Source organism: Aquarana catesbeiana, linkage group LG02, assembly GCF_042186555.1.
Source record: "Aquarana catesbeiana isolate 2022-GZ linkage group LG02, ASM4218655v1, whole genome shotgun sequence".
NCBI lineage: Eukaryota > Metazoa > Chordata > Amphibia > Anura > Ranidae > Aquarana > Aquarana catesbeiana.
The window spans coordinates 450,755,503-450,770,709 of NC_133325.1; the positions used below are offsets into that span (position 1 = coordinate 450,755,503).

A 15,207-nucleotide genomic window follows, 5' to 3' on the forward strand; every position below is an offset into this window, starting at 1 on the left:
TGTAGCATATTCACAGTCTGACAATCTCTTGTACAATGTCTGCAGTCCCTGACCATCTTCTGTACCATGTCCGCACTCTCTAACCATCTCTCTAATCATGTCCTCATCTCTGACCATCTCCTGTATTATGCCTACAGTCTTTGATAATCTCTTGTATCATGCCCATAATATTTTACTATATTCTATTGTGTGTCTGACATGGAACATTCACTGAATTTTATGTGCAGTGATATTGGGGGCCCTGGATATCAAGAAAGCTGAACACCACTGCTTTAGATGGTGAACCTAAAGACTTTAAGGTCAATTTCACACTGAGGCGCTGGCCGTGTTGACGGTAAAGTGCAGTTAGTTTTAGCGGGGCTTTACCATCGTGTTAGCGGTGCTTTACAGACGTTTTAGCTGCGCTTTTCGGCCGCTAGCGGGGCGCTTTTAACCCCCGCTAGTGGCTGAAAAAGGGTTAAAAGCGCCCGCAAAGCGCCGCTGCCAAAGCACTTTGCAGGCACTTCGGTAGCACTAGCCATTGATTTCAATGCCCCAAAGATGCTGCTTGCAGGACTTTTTTTCCTATCCTGCAAGCGCACCGCCCCAGCGTGAAAGAACTCGGGTTTTCACACTGGGGCTGCAGAAGAGGTCGCTTACAGGCGCTATTTTTAGCGCAAAAACGCCTGTAAAACGCCTCAGTGTGAAAGTTGCCTAAAAGGCAGAAACTTATTCCTGAAAGGAAAAGAAAAATCAAGAATTATGTAGTAACCATAAACAACATGGCCCAGGTGAAAACCAACCAGAATTAACAATGAAAACTCTTTGAAAACGTAAACCAATTCAAAAATGTATCGTAAAAGTGGCTAGGGACTTTAAATCAAGCTTGAACCCCTTACTGGACTCCCCTCAGGGACTCACAATTTTTCTTACTCAAAAACCTAATAAAGTAATGGTAATTATGTAGTTCACGACATGCATCTTTTAGGCCTTAGGAGGACCTCTCTTGACCCAAAAAAAGTTGGGTACACAACAGGAGAACATCAGAAGAAAACTTTTATACGAGACACAATCGTTCGATTTTCGTATAGTGTGTGTACAACCTTCGACTTCCGATTTAGACTTTGCAAATGAAAATTTCCCAAATTTTTCTTGTAGGTGAACAGAACAGATTTTCGTTTAATGTGTATTGTTTTCCTACAGTTTTAGACAAAAATCAGATATGAGAGACTGTGCATGATCAGAAACTTTAAACACTGAAAAAAAGCCTTTGACGTATTCGATTGTCCGTACATTATTTCCTTCCTCGGTTCCGACTTGCTGTGAAACATGGAGGAAATCCAGATGATCATTCGCACCCACCTTAGGAGACTATTTCTTTTACTTCTCCCCCACTCCACCTACTCTAGGTTAAACCTTCATCTAGTAAACCACTTTTTGCTTTGACAAATTTCAAGCAGCAAATATAGACGATAGTGGATCATGACCCAGTCAATATACTTATAGACATAGGCAACAAGGAACCTAAAACTTTTAATCAGTGTCTCAGTCGGGCCATTACCATACCCTATTTTTCAGGACACCCTAAGAGCAGATATTTAAAAAATATTTATCAAAAAAGACATGGGTAATAGATCCCCAACAGACGCATAAAGACTATGGGGTTGATTTACTAAAACTGCAGAGTGCGAAATCTGGTGCAACTGTGCATGGTTGCCAATTGGCTTCTAATTCCAGCTTGTTTAATTAAGCTTTGACCAAAAAGAAAAAAACTGGAAGCTGATTGGTTTCTATGAAAAGCTTCACCAGATTTTGTACTCTCCAGTTTTAGTAAATCAACCCCTATGTCCGCTGGGAAAGTAATTGTGCAGAGCTCCAAGCTATAATGCAAAACAGAAAAGCAATTTGATTCAACAAGTAGCTAGTACAGAAACCCTACATAAGGAAAGCTTGGCACAGCAACACTCATCTGAACTTACTAAGCCAAGACTGGTCGATATACCAGATACAGAAGCAAAACCTTTTTTTGCCACAAAGACCAAAAATTGTATGAAGGAACAATGGTTCAAAAAAAGCTATTTTATAATATTGCACTGGGTCATGCCAAGTGGACCTGTTTAGAAGGACACACAGTAACGCTTAACGGAGTTTCTCTTTAAGATAGTTCCATCAGGAAGCCAAAATCTTGTTTTTCCTTGTGGACACAATGGAACACACATGTTCACATAACACAGACTCAAAAAACAGAGCGTATCTGACTTCTCCAAGAACAAAAATAGAAATTAATGAACACAAATATGCAATAATCATAGGCTGTTGAGTACTAGAAGCCAGACTGTTTTCACTTCGGTAAATGATTCCTAATTATTTGCACGCATGGATATAAAGGCAGGTTACAGACATTGGCCACTGAGTTCATTATTTCTGCTGTACCAGCTGTTCAGCTTTTATAAACTGGTAACTGCTACTCTAGTATTTCAAAAGGAACTCTTTGGTTTTACGTGTTTTGTTACATCTTCACCCTAAAACTACAAATTTTAAACTGTGTAAAGCTAGTATACTTCATTCAAAATAATAGTTGGCCAAATGATTTTATTGCGGGGTGTCCACAAAGAAGGAACCTTCAAAGGAAGCACCAACCAAGACCATGATTCATTACTTCTCAAGTCAAATGTGTTGGGACTGCCTTGACTTTTACTTTAGACTCTGATGACATTAAACCTTATGTAGTGAAAGGATTGCTCATTCTGTGGGGAAAAGGGTCCTTCAGTGATCTTAAATTGGTTCTAAACCCACAACAGTAAAATCAGTCTGTATATGCAGTAAAGCATACTTGTTATACTCACTGTTGAACCCAAGAGGTTATTCCTCCGCATTGTGTAAAAAGGCTGTTTGACCTCTTCTTCTACTGTCCCCAATCCATCTCCTGATAGAACAAAACCTTTGGAGTCACTCTGCACCTGCGTAGTTTGGTGTGTATTGCTATCAAGTTTTTTTTTTCTTCGGAGGTGCAATTGATCATCTCAGGGCCAATCAGCACATCAGTCCAAACAGAGGGTCAGGGGTCCTTCAGCCTCATTAGGACAGTCAGAGGAGAATGAAAACTCCTATAAAAACTTTAACCAGACACTGATAGAAGTCACAAGACTGCTATATACTGCTGATGAGAACAGGTATTTAGCAGTTTATATTTATTGAAAAATTGCATTTCCATGTTCTGTGTACTGTGGGAGATCAGATCTAGTGAATGCAGGTTCCGGGGTTTAGTAACACTTTAAATCTCGATGAGCAATAAAGAGCACTTCCAAAGCTTATGTTTGCTTCTGTCTCTTGCAAAGGCACCCCAAATTACCTCAACTGATTTTAAATGACTGCACATTTTTTTGCTATGATCTTATTTCATGTGGTCACACCAAAGTTGAACATCAATAATCATTCATTATAGGTGAGAATCGAGCCATTATTGAAGTATGACCAATATATGACCATATATTTTCTCTATCTTGTGCCCCAGGGGACAAAGTGCACTTGATCAGTGCAGTACATCTGTAAGTAGCTATGTCGAGAGCCTCCCACAGCTATCTGACCGTGCTACCTCAGGAAAAGGACTAATATTTAGAGCTTTCTGACAGCGGTTGTCTTGAGCACCAGGTGCTTGCGTCATCAGCATGCAGGCAGAGGGAAGGGTTATATTAGAGTGACAGTTTGTAAAACATCCACAGGCACGGGGGGGGGGGCAGAAGCAAGTGAGCTCTATATGAGCTTCAGCAATGCTCAGTCAATAGCTCTGCAGGAGGTCAGGGTATGTCAATGCTCCGCTTCATTTCCCATTGAGACTAATGTAGAAGACTGTCGGTAGCACAGGACTGTATGATATCCACAAAGCAAGTGCAGGACGTAAATAAAACTGTAGATCTATCTACAAATGTTTATGTCTATATAGGAAAATCATTCCACTTTTTTCATTTAATTTTCAAAACCCGAAAGGCATACTGACCGAACAGAGGATGTGGGAATTGAGTGTGCCTGAGCTCTGCAATAGGAATGCCCATAAATTGGGCTTCCAGCAGGGGAGGAGCTGACAGGCAGGAATAAAAGGATAAAAAAAAGAAAATTTCAGCAAAATTTATTAGCATTTTTTTATGCAAGGTATTTCAACATAAATGTATAGACCAACATGTCATTTTCAATGCTCAAAACTTCTTTTTGAGGTACTGGAGGTGATAAAAAATGTCTCTAGTTTTGGAAGATCTCAATAATAATCAACAGAGATATTCCAGTCTGTTGAAAGAAATGTTTGTGCCCTGGCCATTTTTTTTTACTATGTTCCCATGATCAGATGGTGGTGTGGTGTTAACTGCATGTATGTCACTTCAGTGCTTTGGACAAGTCATTCAAAAAGACCAGCCAGTCCTGGTGATGCACACTACAGGCAAAGGACTCCTCACCTGTCATTCTCAAATAGATGTTTGCCTCTATATGACTACTGAAAGTTACCTCTCTCCACCTTAGAGCAGGACTCCACGTTTCCTAAAAAGTACACCTGTCTGCCAATCCCTCCATTGGCTTCCACTCTCTCAACCAATTAAATTCACAGTACTAACAACAACTTACAAAGCCATCCACAACTCTGCCCCCAGCTACATCACTAACCTGGTCTCAAAATATCAACCATTGATATTGATATGTCCTCCCAAGGCCTCCTGGTCTCTAGCCCCCTTGTCACCTCCTCCCATGCTCGCCTCCAAGACTTCTCCCGAGCTTCCCCCATTCTTTGGAACTCCCTACCCCAATCTGTCCGACTGTCTCCTAATCTACCCATCTTTAGATAATCCCTGAAAAGAAGCCTATCCTGCTTCTAACTAATACACTGTGTTTTTACTTTCTCCATCAGCTCATTCCCCACTGTTACTATCTTTTGTATCACTCGACTCTCCTTCTTAGATTGTAAGCTCTAGCGAGCAGGGCCCTTTGATTCCTCTTGTACCAAATTGTATTGTAACTGTAAAGTCTGCCTTCGTTTTGTAATGCCCTGTGCAAACTGCAGGTGCTATATAAAACCTGTACATTAATAATACTTCAGGTCGGTCTGGTGACTTCCTTCTCTTCATTGGGGGTGGTGGTAAGCAGTCCTTCCTCTTCAAGTGAGCGGTAGCACTGAGTGTCACTCAGTCCAGGAGTGGTGTGAGCCAAGATTGCATAATGAAGCACCCCAAGAGGTGTTTCTATGACAGCCTAGGCTCACAGGTAGTGAGTGGGCTGAATGACATTGGCCACCATTCAACACAGAAGATGAGCAACAATAGACATCTAGAGCAAGGGTAGGCAACCTCAGCCCTTCAGCTGTGGTGAAACTACAAGTCCCATGAGACAATGCAAGACCCTGACAATCACAGGCATGACTCCTAGAAGCAGAGGCATGATGAGATTTGTAGTTTCACCACAGCAGGAGAGCCGAAGTTGCCAATCTTTGATCTAGGGCATTAAGTCTGCAGGAAACAGTGCCAGAGAGGAACTATGAAGGCTGTTTTTTTATTCTAAGAAATGCACAACAATGAATATTTGTTTCCACAAAGGTAAAGTTGAGCTTTAAGAATGATTAAAACAAAAAAAAAAAAGGTTGTTAGGCATATATCTATACCTTGTTTTGTAAGCAGGCATGGGCGTTGACAAATATACAACCTTTGCTATGGATACTCCTAACGCAAATGCAAGCATATACTCATCAACTACTAGCAAGTTATCAACACCTCTCAGAAAAATACCACCCATTAATAAATGTGCCCCTTATTACTGACCATGATGATCTTACCCTTCTGTTACTTTTTTTGTTTAGCTTACTGTTCTGACATCCACCAGTATACTATCATCATGCATTTATCTGCAGATTTTCCAATTTATGTACCTTATCTAAGCATAGGGTTGATAGCACCAGCACATTCATCAATGTAATATAAAAATGGTAGCTAAGCTACAATGCTAATTTAATCTGTTAGTCTGTGCAATATGACATCATGCACAGATCTCTCGCTCACTCTCATGAGAGTTTGCCAGGAAGGGAGGGGGGGTGAGTCATAAGAGGGCCAATGAGAGCTGCAGGTGTGTGTCTTTGTAAATCCAAGAAGTGAACAGGCAGCAGGTTCAGCTGCCCACAGTTAAAATGGATGCAGCCAGACTTAGTGGAGCGAGATTTCTGTAGCATAATTGGCAAGTACAGAATCACAGTATAAATAAAATAATATGGTTGGAGGGAAGCTTCAGAATGGCAAAGATGTTTTTATTACAAATTATGTGAGCAGATTGCAGTTCCTCTTTAAGATTAAAAGCCATCTGTGTGCAGCAGTCCCCCTAATACTTACCTAAACCCGGTCTCTGTCCAGCGATGTCCACGAGAGTCCTCCAAGACTCTCCCTCCTGGTTGGCTGAGACCCAGCAGGGGTGCCACTGGCTCCCACTCCTGTCAAAGTCATCTAGCCAATCAGGAAAGAGAGGGGGCCGGGCCGGGCCAAGGCTCCATGTCTGAATGGACACAGGGAGCTGTGACTCGGTGCCCCCATAGCAAGCTGCTAGAGGAGGATCTGGGCTGCTTTGTGCAAATCCACTGCAACGGGAGCAGGTAAGTGTAACGTGTTTGTTGTTTTTATAGAAAAAAAACGAGACTTTATAATTACTTTAACATAGAAAATCTTCCATGGTCAGCTTCCCCTCAGCCCTGCCAAATACTTACCTGAGCCTGATCTTGATCCAGCGCTGCTCTCTGTCTCTCTCTTCACTGCACATGGAGCTGGTGTGAATCAAATCCTGTGAGAAGGATTGAGCGGGTCAATTGATGCGCACAGCCCGGCTTTGGATCAAGCCCGCATGTCTGCACCCCAGTAAGCAGCTTTCTAGGTGGGCAGACAAATAAGAGGAAGAGTGGACAGCGCCGGCAGGGGGACCCAGAAGAGGAGATTTAGGGCTGCTCTGTGAAAAAATATTGCACAGAGCAGGTAAGTATAACATGCTTGTTATAAAAAAAAAAAAAAAAGTTACAATTGCTGTAAATCTGTAAATTTCGTTGTATCAACATACAGTGATGGGAAAATAACACAACTTTACTTTTTGAGTTAAACCGGGTTCACATATGTGCGGCTGCATTTTCCAGCCTGAGGTCCAGTGCGTTCCTGTTCACCGTTTCAGTTGTGATTCGGGTCCGATTTTTTTGGCTGAATTCGCACCTGAACCAGAACCCAAAAACGCACAGGAAACTTTTGGAATTCGCACTGCGGCCGCCCTGGACATGTGTGAACTAGCTCCATTGAGAGCCGGTCACACTCGCATGTCATGCGAATTGGATGTGGTGAAAACTGCATCCAATTCACACATGTGTGAACCCAACCTTAATCGTTGGAAAAGTAGTACACATTAAATACCCATACGGGCACCCTTCTACATGTTTTTTGGGAATGCCCCATGTTGTGCCCTTACTTGCAACAGGCTACCCAAATCATAACACAACATCACTGATATCTCTAACAACCCTGTGGCTGTCTATTTAAACTTAACACCCCTGCCAAGGAAACGTTACAAGAAGTCATTTCTGATCCATCTAATAAATGCTGCTAGGGCATGTATCCCCAGCAACTGGAAACAAATGAGCCTGCCAATGCTAAGGCAATGGTTTTCCAGGAAGAACGATATGTAAACTATGGAAAACTTCACCTCTGCCCTTGGGTAAAAGGCAGGAGGACACACAGCCAGGTGGTTCTATTGGGAACAATTTCGATACTCCACTGAATATTTACAATACAAATTAGCAATATCTCATATCTGTATCAGAGGCTTGCCGATGTTACACGCTCCACCTTTCATTTTTTGCCCCCCAAACCCCCTTTCCGTCCTTATTTTTCTCCTTCCCTTACCTTCCTTTCCTGTTGCTCCTTCCTTTTCCACTTTCACTTCCCTTGACCCTCATTTAAAGTGATTTTAAAAGGTTCTGGGTTTTTTTTTTTTTTAAATAACAAACATGTTATACTTACCTGCTCTGTGCGGTGGTTTTGCACAGAACAGCCCCGATCCTCCTCTTTTTGGGTCCCTCGCTGGCGCACCTGGTTCCTCTCTCCTGCCTAGTCCCTCCATAGCAAGCAGCTTGTTATGGGGCACCCAAGCAGGCTCACTCCTGAAATGCTGCTCCATGTGTCAATTCATACACGCCCTTTCTCTTTCATAATTGGCTCACTGGCTGTGATTGACAGTAGCGGGAGCCAATGGCTCTCGCTGCTGTCTCAGCCAAACGAGGAGGGAGGGACCTGGGAGAGTAGGGGCTTTTGTGCACATTGCTGGATCGAGATGGGGCTCAGGTAAGTTTTAGGGAGGGCTGGGGGCACTGCTGCACACAAAAGGTTTTTTTTGCCTTCACGCAACCTTGAGCCTATACAACCACTTTAAAGTAAAATTCCAGCTAAAGCCTAACTAGTCTTAAAAATGCTGATTCCCCCGTGGGTGAAGGGGAGAGGGGAGAGGAGAGAGCACTCAACAACAGCTGTGAAACCTGGGCATGATGACATCACCCATATGCTCCAATGGTGCAGCCTTTGTCCACGCTCCCTCCTCTCCCCTGCAACCACCGCTGGTTGACACAGAGGAGCCAGATCAACAGGACTGGACTGGAGCGAGCTGAAAATAAATATACATATTTTTTACAGAGGTTAGTAAATACAGCTGTTGGGAGGGGGGAGGGAGCATTTTTAAGACTAGTTAGGGTTTGACTGGAATTTTACTTTAGGGCTGGTTCACACCTGATTCACACAGGAACATGATCCGCATTCCTGTGCGATTCCTATGCGGTGCGATGTTCAGACCATTCATTTGCATAGACTGAAATTGCATTGGACCACATCAAAAGTAGTGCATGCACTACTTTATGGAAAACTAACTGCACCAAACCGCATGGTACTGTAGTACCATGCAATCCAGTACAGGCAAATGCACTGCTTTTGCGATCTGCATATGGGGTGTCATTAGAAATACATTGACACTTGCAGCAGATCGCACACCTAGTGCGTTCTGAATGCAATGAGGGAAACAAGCCCAGAATGCAGGTTTCCCATACCGCGTTCTGGTGTGAACAAGCCCTTAAAATTTGCAAGTACCTCTTCCAAATGTCCTCCATTTTTTTGTTTGGTTACTAAATTAACCCTTAAAGCAGAACTTCCCCCTAAAAAGGAAATTTTGCTTCTCCTCGCCAATTTGAGATTTTTTATTTATTTTTTACAGAGGGGGGAGTGGGTACGTAGTAGGTACCTGCTCCTACTTCCACTTCAACCACCTAGGCGATCGGAGTGGAAGTTCTCCCCCCACCCACAACCTTCTGGGACATGTCACAAGTTCCAGGAAGCGGCGGGACCATTCACAAAGCGCAGCAGGAAGCCAGCTGTGAAGGAGTCACAGCCAGCTTCCCTTAGTAAAGACAGAAGGAGAGCAGCGCCATCTAAGTGCAGCATTATTAAGACATTTTATTCCATAAAAGACAACTGGTAACTCACAAGATGTATGAGATTTTAGCGCATGCCTCGTGGGGAAGACAATCTTCTCACTGGTGAAGAGGTAGCTGATGGGTTCAGGGACGCCGGTGGTTCCCAGCACTTCCAGACACTCAGGACGGCTCACAGACAGCGGTGTACGTCGCTTCCGGTTGGAGAGAGAGCGGGGAGGAGCGCGTGTTTGGAGCATGCGTGCTCCTTCCATAGCCTGATGAAGGAGCACGCAGCACTCCTCCCTGCTCTCTCTCCAACCAGAAATTATGTACACCGCTGTCTGTGAGCCGTCCTGAGTGTCTGGAAGTGCTAGGACCTTGGCATGTGGGGACAGGCTGATAGTAGTGCTATCGATCTTGACAGATAAATGAGGGGAAGGGGCACGTGGGGGGAGGAAATATTATGAGCTCATTTTTGGATAGAGTTTGAGGAAGTGGTGTGACATCCAGGCTGAAACCTTTAGGGTTTACCCTGTTCTATATGTACAGTAAGGATGAGCTCCGGCGTTTCGCTCACTCCACGTGCAGAGCCCGCCAGGAAGTCGGCACGGCGCTGCGCTAATCACAGGCAGCAAGACATTTCCCGATCTCTACAGCCACACATCGGGAAAATGTGTCACTGCCTGTGATTAGCGCAGCGCCGTGCTGACTTCCTGGCGGGCTCTGTACGTGGAGTGTGCGAACACACCGGAGCTCATCCTTAATGAACAGAAAAGTTGGTTTCTACCGAACACTCTTCCACACAGGCAGGTGTTCTCCCATATGGTCAGTAGAGCTCATAGGGAATTGGGTAACATGTAATGCAACATCAACTGATAAACATTTCAGATCAGATATATGTTTATCAGGGTATGTTACCAGTCTTATCTGAGTTCTGGCGTTTTGATATATCTGTATGCTGCCTTAAGTGAACCCCTTAAATAATTATTTAACTAAAAAAAAGAACAAAATACACTAAAGTCAGGTCAGTAAAAGAGAAATTCTTATTAGATGCCATGGGTGGTCACATGCTATGCATTGCTCCTTACATTTCTGTATATATCTAAATAAATATGTTACAATATACAATATGTTACAATATGTTACAATTGGTAGCTTTGAAAATACATTTCGGAAGAGCACACAACACAGTAGAAGAGAATTATGATAAAATTCTGTGCATGTTGAAGCATGTACGGTATATGACATCCAGAATATGTTGACTGTCACACGTTGTCTTCCAATGTCTATACAAACACCTTTACGTTCAAGCCCCAAGATTATCCATGGGCATAAGGTACCCATTTTATAATACCTCTGATTAATTATAACGGCTGAAAATGTGATATTCAAACAATGGCAATGGATGACCCCAATGAAAACCTGCTTGGTTAGGCTGGAAATTTTTGGCCAGCTCCACACTGTTTCCCAGTAATGTTACAGAAGTCAAGCTTGGGTTGCAGTTTAGGGAGAATCCCACGTTTAGCATTCTGATCATTTCATAGCTGCTTTATTATGTACCGACATATTTTCAGAGCCAAGTTGTCCTGACCATAGAACGGTAAATGATATTGCACAGAACAGTTTAGCATTGACAGTACAATCATGGAATCTTTAGATTCTAAAATGACGCATTATGATTCCCTTAAATATGATGGAGGCTGTAAGCAGGTTTTCTACAGCAATTGACTAATTCGAAGATCTCCTTGTCAGTCAGCTTCTGGATGTCACAGGGATTTTAACCAGCCAAGTGCTGGAAGTGAGAGCAGAATATTTCAGTGCTAGAAGCCATGGCTCTAGTAGAACAGCTGTGGCAGGAGGGGGTGAGACTGCAGGCTCTTTTGGGACAGCAATACAACATCTGTCACCTTATATAGTTCTTCATCTGCCTCCTTCTCAAGCCTGTGTCCGCTAGCATCAAATAAAATGTGACACCCAGTTCAGTACTACCATTATGGCAAGGTCTTGGAAAGCAAGCTTTCTCTTTCTACAAATGATAGGAACAGGTGTCAGCATTTCTAGGAGATGATTAGACTTTCGATTCAGCAAACATGGAGCCTTTGACATAAAACGTGCTGTGTGTAGTATATGCACAGCTTTATGGTACAATATTACTATTGGTCCAGGTTCCGTCTTCATAAAGGTGACCTGAGATCAGCAAGCATTTATAGGCGCTTCAGTGAATTTCAATGAACTCCATCACATCAAGGTTCACATTCCCACTACTGAATGACAACATGACATATTGGCCCTGGAGACTGGATTCCGGCCACTGCAAAGAAGCTGCTCAAAGACCATCCACTGTGTTATGGTCTTTAAGCACACTGAAATGACAGATAGCGGGTGAGATGTATAGGCTACCTACTCGGAATTCCAGTCAGCACCACTGCAAGGCATCGTTAGTGAGTGACATACGTTACTGAGGCATGCAGGTGACTTGAGGCTAGGGAAGCATGTACTGTGTATCCCCTCCACGCCAAGGAATCAGGGAATGCGTGGTGCAAAACTTTGCCACCCCAGTCACTGAGCTGCTGTCACCTCAAATGACTTTCTATCACAGCTCCTCTGTAACCCATGCAGCACCAGTAGAGCCAGCACTGCAGCACCATGGTGAGAAGCCTGACATCTACTGCAGATGGGAAAAGTCACCACTCCAATGGACCACTGTGCTTTCCTTACACAGCTCAGACCAAAATAGATTTATATATTCCAACTGTTCTGTCCAACTGACATTACTAAGACCTAGAAGGATGCAATTACGATTGGCAGGGGCTAGTTTTTATTGGAAAGTCGAAATGCTAAAATTACTCAGGTACAGTTGTATTCAGAGAATCTGGTCTGCTACCTTCTACAGAAATCACACTCACCCATTCTGAACTGGGAAAGCCTGGTGAGCACTGCAGTGGAAGCCAGCCATCTGCAATACACTTCTACCCTGTCGAAGTGGAGGTGTCACTTGGACAAGTGTGTCCCACCATTATAACAACTGCAAGACTGTCCTGTCCAAGTGTCCATCTGATGCCTCATTCATGTATAGACTGTAAGCTCTTGACAGACCTTACAGTGGGCTATAAGCTCCTCCACAAAAACCTAGTTCACCCAAAAGACTGTAAGCTCTTCGACAGACCTTACAGTGGGCTATAAGCTCCTATACATAAACCCAGTTCACCCAAAAGACTGTAAGCTCTTCGACAGACCTTACAGTGGGCTATAAGCTCCTATACATAAACCCAGTTCACTCAAAAGACTGTAAGCTCTTCGACAGACCTTACAGTGGGCTGTAAGCTCCTCCACATAAACCCAGTTCAACCAACAGACTGTAAGCTCTTCGACAGATTTTACAGTGGACTGTAAGCTCTCCGACGTAAACCTAGCTTACTTAATAGACTGTAAGCTCTTTGACATAAATCTTCCAGTAGATTGTAAGCTCTTCTGCATAAACCTAGTTCAGCCAATAGACTGTAAGCTCTTCGACATAAACCTTACAAGGAACTGTAAGCTCTTCTACATAAACCTAGTTCTCGCAATGAACTGTAAGCTCCTTAACAAACCTAATTCAACCATTGAAATGTAAGCTCCTCAAAACAAACCTTACCATGGACTGTAAGCTTTTCGACATGAGCCCAATTCACCCAACAGACTGTAAGCTCTTTCAACATAAACCTTACAAGAAGACTATAAGCTCTTCGTCATGAACCTTCACCCCCAAGGACTGTAAGCTCCCAGAAATAAACCTTACTGTGAAATGTAGGCTCCTTGGCAAGAACCTAATTCAATTAGGCGCCTGACATAAGAAGAGCATACAAATGTTCATAGGTCATGTAATACGATTTAGGTATAACCCAAAAAAAAAGAAAGGAGCATTCCTTACAGGTTCTTAATGATTTACATTTGCAGTGTGAATGAAAGACAGTTTTATACATGTGTATATGATTGTGTGATGCATAACTGTGTCTAGTCAATACTAGGTCTATGTAGTAGATGTAGTATGATATAGAGATAGAAAGATAGGTAGGTAGCTCGTTTTTAAGGTGTGGATATAGATAGATAGATAGATAGATAGATAGATAGATAGATAGATAGATAGATAGATAGATATATCTATAGATATATAGATATATATATATCTATATATAGATATATATATATATCTATATATATCTATATATAGATATATATATCTATATATATATTAATATATCTTTTCTTTTTTTTTTGCTTTTTTTATTATACAGGATTTCCATAGCGCCCACAGATTGTGAGCACTTTACAATTTTATATATATATATATATATATATGTATATATATATACACATATATATATATACATATATATATATATATATATATATATTTACTATTTTACTATACTATTATTATTAATTATTATTATTAAATATATACTTATTTTTTATACAGGATTCTATAGCGCTAACAGTTTGTGAGTGTTTTACAACATATATACACAATGCACAGCGCTATATATAAACGCTCGCAAACTGTTAGCACTATAGAAATCCTGTATAATAAAATTATATACATATTTTTTTTTCCTATATTTACTCTCTCTCTTTATATATATAGACATAGATATGGATAGATATACATACATATAGATATATATATTGTATACATACATAGAGACGTAGATGAGCCATTGTACAGGTTCTCCATGCAGATGTAGATAAATGCAGATTGTAATGTGACAAGTGGTGGTGGAGATGATCAGGAGGGACCAGTGATGGGGATGACAGTGCTTAGAGTTTCTATGGACTCTGACACATCATCTAGTGGCATGGCAGGAGGGAACCACTGACACTGACAGCCCACTCTCAGCCATCCTATTCCATGTCCCTTGCTCTGTATCCATCTCTAGCACCTAATGTAATCCAGATCCCAGCATGCCCCAAGCCACTTGTCCCTGTACCCCCAGGACCTGCCCCCCGATGACCATGGCAGGTGATCAGAGTGGTCCCCGGGTGTGAGCACCTCTCCCATCCATCATCACCTACCTCGTCACCCCTCCAGCTCCTGGCGATCCGGGGTGTAGCGCATCTTCTCCGTGCAGACAGCTGGAATGGTGTTGAATGAGAAGGAGAACCCCGGTGGGGGTTGGCACGGGCAGAAAGTTGGGCAGAGCGTGCCTTCCCCTGGATGGTGATGGTAAGGTAGTGGTGGAGATAGGAGAGGGGAGGAGACCTGGTACTGCAGTGCAGGATAGCTGGGCTCCTAGTCAAGCAGAGCAGGAGCAGTGTCTATGTCTAGGATGAGGGAGAGAAGGAAACAAAGGAACCAGGATCCCAGGACTGAGAGAGAGAGACACACACACAGCATCCATCCCTGACTCACATCAGCACAAACTTTCCCTGGACCTGTCACAGCACGCTGGACCAACAACAGCACACAATCCAGCCCTGCTTGGAAATCCACCAAATGCTTCCCCTCAACTTCCAGCATTTCTCTGTACAAACCTGAGCAAAACCTGGACTGGATTACCACAAAAGGATGGATCTGTCTCCAGCCAAATGATAAATGCTGCAATCAGTGGAGTTCTCAGAAAGCAGCAATAACACTTCCAGCTTTATTTTTATACGTTTATGTACTAGGACTACCCTGGGGTGGAAACATCACTGTTGTTCAGTCTTTTCAGCAATATGTTTCTCTGGTAGTGTCTAATCAATTCATTTATCATGTTTAGTGCTTTATTCTAGACGCATTCTATATTAACCGATTT

General features: G+C 42.7%; 1 protein-coding gene across 7 annotated transcripts in view; it reads right to left on the reverse strand.

Moving 5' to 3' along the window:
• The window catches only part of DLGAP3 (DLG associated protein 3), a 623,552-nt gene extending 608,565 nt beyond the window's left edge, over positions 1-14,987 (reverse strand). For 2 of the 7 annotated variants that reach the window (XM_073615577.1, XM_073615578.1), the window contains exon 1: positions 14,486-14,986. The gene's annotated coding sequence lies outside the window, so the exon portion shown is untranslated. Of the gene's footprint in view, positions 1-14,485 lie in introns of all 7 variants that reach the window. The other 5 variants (XM_073615583.1, XM_073615579.1, XM_073615580.1 and 2 more) reach the window with 5 other exon arrangements.
• Between the last annotated feature and the right edge of the window lie 220 nt (positions 14,988-15,207).